Here is a 6242-nt window from a genome sequence, read left to right on the forward strand (position 1 = left end):
TGGCATGCAAAAGGGCTGGTCCTATTCTTGCGCTGTTTTGTACCACCTCTAGCATTTACCGGATGTTTTCCTGAATGAGTTCAGTTCGCCAAATAAGCAGGGCACTAATCCAGCCCCTCTGTTCCCACCTCCCCAGAAGATCAGCTTTTGCCAGGTAAGCAAGCTGAGTGAGTTCAGAGAAGGGCTGAGGAGTACCAGACAGGTAATTGATTTTTGCGGTGTAAGCACAGCCGTAGAATCACGTGGAACCGTCTAGTCCACTGTGACCAAAAAGAGAAGAGTGTAAGGTCAGGGGAAATTTTTTAAACCTGTCTGATAGCCCTCTTGACAGCTGTAGAATGTCAAGAGGTAGATGTTTACATTTATTTTGTTGATGGTTAATGTATTTTTCTTCTGTGAACTTGCTTCTGTCTCCAGTCCATTTAAATGTATAGCACTGACATATCCCAGGGGAGAGCTTCCAGAGCACAAATTAATGTTGTAGGTGTTAACAACCTCTGCTTGTTTTCTTTTGAACTTAACAGCTGCTGCTTTTATTCATATTTCTAAGCTTTTGTATTGTTTGGAAACAGCAAACAACTGATCACTATCTACCTTCTCCATGCAACTGATTATTTTATGGGCTTCTGTCCTATGTCACTGCAGTAATCTATGTTTCCAGGCAGAAGAACCCTAGCCTAATTGATTTTTCCTCATTATTCATCTTTTCAAACCTTGTTTCCTTTTAAGAAACATTTCCTCCTTCCATGATGTCTTCTTGAAATGAAGGAACAGGCACTGCATCCAGGGTTTAAGCTGCCTTCTATAGCTTTATATGGTAGTTTAATTACTAATAATTTCCTAACATTAGGTTTATATTTTTATATGTTGAATCGCTGTGAGCTGATGCTTTTATCAGTCTGTCATGAGTCCAGCAAGACTTTCTGAATGTTAATGAACATTTTGGAGCACTATATGTGAAATTAGGATCATTTTTCTTCAGACTGCTACTTTATTTGCATTGAATTTCATCAGTTATTTTAATTCCCGATTATTCAGTCTCCTAGCGTTTTTCTGCAGGTCTTCAGTCAGCCCTTATCTTTACTATCAGAATAGCTTAGATCCTCAGGAGACTTTCACTCTACTCCTTTCCCCTTTACCAATTGTTTAGAAATAGAGTGTATGGCAGAGCACTGCAAAAGGCTCCCGGGCAGTCTCCCTTCCTGTGAAAATTGACCGTTTATGCCTGCTCCGTGCTGTCTGCTTTCAGCTGTTTTCTGTCCAGGCTAGGTCTTTCCCATTTATCCTCTAGCTGCAGAGCCGCCGAAGTTCCGTGGCTATCTGACTGTTACCTTGTATTGCAGTGTTGCCACTGCTAGAAGCGCACACCCGTGAATGCCCCTGCTAGCGGAGGTGCTCTGCTCGTCCGCACAGCCCTGCCTGCTGCTCTGCAGTCAATCCAGTCTGGAAACAGATCTGACTGGAAGGAAACCCAACAAATTATAAATTAATGTTGATTTAGTGTTGCTGTACTGATAGTATACAAATGTGTGGATTTAATTAGAATCTATTCAGTTAACTAAGTGCATATTTCTATTGCTGCTGCTGATTGAAATTGTGACCTTACAGGCTCGACTGTAGTCTAGACTGAAGGCAGTGTAAGTGTCTGCGCACAGACTTGCACTTTTCATTTCAAATTGGCATGAATTTGATGCTGTAGTTAGATTAGTATGATTTGGTGTATGAATTGCACCTAGATAATAATTTGGTCAATTTGTGACTGCCTCTTGGATGCTTTCACTGTGCTGATGCAGAAAAACAACCTGACTGTGGGTTAGTATCTGGAATACCTTAAACAAAGAAGTGAATAAGGAGGGGGTTTTAGTGCACTTATGTAAATTGATATGGATCTAGTATTACTTTTTATCCTGTATATGGACTTCATTCTATTTTATCATGAACAATTGCATCATAAATATTTCAAAAATATGTAACTGGAAATTCACAAATTTTGCTACTGATGACCTTGTGTTTTGTAAATGCTGGAATTATTTGGGATTTGTGTACATTTACATTTCCTAAATGTAAAGGAATATAGGTATTTAAATTTCTGCTCACTAAATTGGCTTTTCAGGTGTGTTCTTGAAAATTCATATCCCAATTCACCAGTTCCATTGTCATACATAATAAGTTTTCTGCTGAGGGGTTTTCTGGATTGTCCTTGTGTGGAGAACTGAAGTTAGATGTGACTGTTTGTAATGGTTTCTTTTGGCTGTGATAGGTTTGAAATGGATGGATTGGCCAATTAGGCATGGGTTTTTTTTCAGTTTGTGTAGGTGTGTCTACCTTTGCATAGGCAGAAAGAAAAACTTGATTTACATAAATATAGGGTTATATGACTTGGATTGCTGTACTTCCTTCCAGAAGAGGAAGGCTTGTATGTGGCTTTGTGCTTTGTTTTTGCAGATGGTAGAAGATGGGGCTTGGGGAGTGGTTTATGTTTGCTTTTCTATGCTGCCAGTTCAGGTGCTGCATGTTTTGTCCCTGCTGTGGCTGGAGAATTAATCCAACAGTGTTGTGAGTGTCAAACAAGCACATGCTCAGCAGTTGATGAAGAGGTGTTTTTAACCATTTTATAGTACTCTGTCTTTGCTGTTTTGCTCATGTAGTTCATTCGGACATGGTTTTCATCAAAGAGATGGTCCTTGTTACAAATTCAATTTATTTTTTCCTTCAGCTTGGATGAAAAAGTTACTAAATAAATTTCTTATGGTCCTCAGGAAATCCAGGCATTTTACAATGCAATTGAGCTTTATCCATGGGCTGACAGAGAGAAAGGCACAGGGCTTGGTGAAAATCTGAACATCAATTAGCTCAGCCACAGAACAAAATTATACCTTCCTGATATTTTTAAGATAAGTACTTAATTGGAAACATACATGATTTTAAATAAAAGTCAGTAAGAGAGCTTGTATGTATGTTTTTGGTTACTTCAAGCAGTAAACGGGTGGAACACCCAGCAGGTACTCCATCCAATTCATGTTTGGCTACTAAATAACTTGGCACGTCAGCTGGCAGTGAGTGGCCTCTTAGTTCCAGCCCCGCAAAGGTGAACATGGTTGTGGTGGTGTGAGATGTAAGTGCATGGGGAGTCTGGGAATACCTTGGAGTTGGGATCTGAACTATGGGACCACAGGTCTGCTGGCTTCTGGTTTGCAGCAGGGACATTGCTGAAGAATAATATACCTCCTTTTAAAGCATTTTACACAGTGTAATATAAAGCCAACGCTATAGCTGCTGCTATGGTGTTGGAAGAAGCAGAAGGAAGGAGGAGTTTAGAAGATTGTCTGTCAAGATGTCTCCTTGGTGAGACCTTCTGCTTACCTGTGTCAATCTGTGAATGCCGGGTTGTAACATCATCTCCCCGGCCTTGCTGCATTTGTCACATTGTAGTGTTTGGTGCCATGCTCATTCATACTTCTGTGCCATATAATCGAATTATTATGACTGAGGAGTCAGCACAGTTGACAGTCATGTAGGTCTGTCAGCTATAACTTTTCAGTTACTAGCTCATCATCATGAAGATTTCTATACAAATGTCTACACTGCAAAAAGAGCTGGAATTTTCCACCAGAGTGAATACAAAAGCACAGAGGAGGGTGTAGCTTTGTCTGTACAAATGAGTTAATGAAGAAGTTCAGATCGTTTCTGCTTCCAATAAAATGTTAATTTGGGATTTTTGAGAGCTTAGTGTAATTTTTTTTTTTTCCCCCAGTGGCATATTAAAAAAAAAATCAAACCAAAAAAAACCCTCTGTCCCCAGGGAGGAGTGGAGTTGTAGTTACTCAGTTGTACTGACTTTGCAGGAACTTTGCAGTATGTGGGGTCTTGCCGTAAGAGAGTGAAGATTTAAAAATTTTTCTGACCCACACTGAGCAGAACCACTGCACCAGCTGGGTGGTACCCAGATGTTTTTTGTCTGTTGGACAGTTAATTTGTGCATATGTAACTGGTTTTATATGTCTTGGAGCTCGTGGCTGCTCAGCTCCTGGTCTCGGTCATGGGGCTGACCACATGAAGAAGCAGGAGCTGAGGCAACTTGGTTGTGATTCCAAGGAATCACAAAGTTTTTTCAAACTTCAACTAAAATGCCACAAACAAGACAAAGTTGTAAGTCCTGCTGCCCATCAAGCTTCAGGAAACACCCAGTACTCGTGTGATCTCTCTTGCTCACAAAGGCCCTCTCTGACCTCTGCAGCAACATTCTAAATCTTAGAAAATACAAAGCGTTGCCATTTCTTCTGATTTCTACACCCAAAGGGTTGTTTATCTGCAATTGCTGAGTGTGATGCTTGCAGTTGGAGAATGCTCCTTAAAAAGGGAGCTACTGGGGCTTAAAGCCATGTTGATTTTGTTGTTCTTTAGCTCAGGTTATTTGTTGTATTTGACTATATGCTTGTATGGATGTATTGTATGTGATGAGAGGATAAGTGTCTGTACTGCTCTGTGCGAGGAACTGCTGACTAATTCTTCTGTGGTTCTGCTTTAATGGAGGGAGCTGTCTCGGATGTGGGATTCTTGCTCAGAGGTTTTACTTTTTATCCTATATATGTACTTTATTAGCAAGTACTTACTTTTTATCCTATATATGGACTTTATTAGCAACAACTACATCATAAATATATCAAAAATACGTAACTGGAAATTAACAAATTTTGCTACTGATGCCCTTGTGTTTTGTAAATGCTAGAATTATGCACTGATGCAGCACTCCCTGTCACTCAGCCACTTTCCAGGTTTCCACACCAAACCTGCATGGAGGTCGGAGACCATTGCTGATGTGGTTTCCTGGAGAGTATCCTGGTTCTTTAGAACTTCTGGGGTGGTGTGCTGGAGAGCATAGGTGGTGGTGGTGTGGGATAAGAAACATCATTCCACCCCTCACCCCCCAAAAAAACCACCTTACTTTCTGGAATAATACTTTGGGTGGTGAATGGAAGATTTGTTCTTTAATAAATATCACCTGACTGGGTATGGATGCACGCAGCCTTTCTGGCCCCTCGCCAGCCAAGACAGTGATGGAGACTTCTTGCACCCTTCTTACCAAATGTTTTTTACTGTTTTTTTTTCCCTTTGTTTCCTATTTATGCATGTTGAATATGAATTGGTACATTTTGTGCCATGTGTACTGCCACACTGTCTTCATGAATTCTTTGCAGATGCATAGGAGTGTTGACAATGATTCTCAAACTTTGGCTAGCCTGACAGTTGCTGTTATAGATGATTATTGCCTTCATAAGAAATCCTGTACCTGGGTATTTCCTTTGAAATATGGAAAGCAACAGCTTCAGTGCCAGGGCTGACTGGCCATGTGTATACTACAGAAGCTTCACTAGTGTAATGAGACCATCAAGCCCTTCTGACAGTGATTCAGCTGTAAGAAATGGCTTTTATTGTTATGCCTGGTAGTAGTTGCCTAAATGAAGTGTTTTCAGGGCTAATTCTAGGCTGCTATACTATGTATGCCGCTGCTCTCACCTGCATGAAAATGTCTTTAAAACAATTTGCAGAGCTCACCAGTTGGTTTCACAGGAGAGGGGTCTGTGCCTGTTCCATATGAATGCATTCTGGTTTTGGCGGTGTTTTTAGGTGTTAGAAAATGATATTTTCTCACTGATCACAGTTTTTCTTGGCAGTGCAGTGACCCCTAAAGGCTTAGAAGTCTGTCATCATGCTTTTTTTTTTATTAACTGTGATATCCCAAACAGAGCAGAATTCCTGGAGGACACTTAAACCTTGATAGTGAAGAATGGATGGGTATATGTAATGCTGCGAGGCGGAGCAGAAGATGCCTTTGGAAGGGACAGTAACTGTGTGCTTATGTTGCTTGTGGTTGAGCTGCAAACAGCATCCGGCTCTGCTGCCAGTACCTTTTTGCCATGCTTCCAGCAGAAACAGTGTGCACGGTGATGCTGAAGCACAGAGGCCAAGCTACTCTTCTCATCTATCCCGAGAAGCTGGTTTGGTCTGGAAAAAAAACCCAACATTTTTTCCTCGTTTAAAAAATGTTTTATTGAGGTTGCATAACATGCATAAGACAGCCTTCAAACGCCAGCGTTGCACTGGATTTCTCAAACAGATGAAGGACGCATTCACGGATCAGATTTTTTTGTTGTTGTTGTTGATGATGGTGATAGAAGGACAGTGGTGGTTGTTCCTTTGGCATTTCACAAGATAACTGCTTCCCCCTCTCCCCGCCCCCC

General features: G+C 41.0%; 1 protein-coding gene across 2 annotated transcripts in view; it reads left to right on the top strand.

The window, feature by feature from the left end:
* NDRG3 (NDRG family member 3) overlaps positions 1 to 6242 on the top strand; it is a 59059-nt gene continuing 52817 nt past the window's right edge. Inside the window, exon 1 of one of the 2 annotated variants that reach the window (XM_026867180.1) lies at positions 1 to 154. The gene's annotated coding sequence lies outside the window, so the exon portion shown is untranslated. The remainder of the gene's footprint in view (positions 155 to 6242) is intronic. The other variant, XM_026867181.1, reaches the window with a different exon arrangement.

Source organism: Athene cunicularia, unplaced genomic scaffold, assembly GCF_003259725.1.
Source record: "Athene cunicularia isolate RWA unplaced genomic scaffold, athCun1 SCF_2, whole genome shotgun sequence".
In the NCBI taxonomy this organism is placed as follows: domain Eukaryota; kingdom Metazoa; phylum Chordata; class Aves; order Strigiformes; family Strigidae; genus Athene; species Athene cunicularia.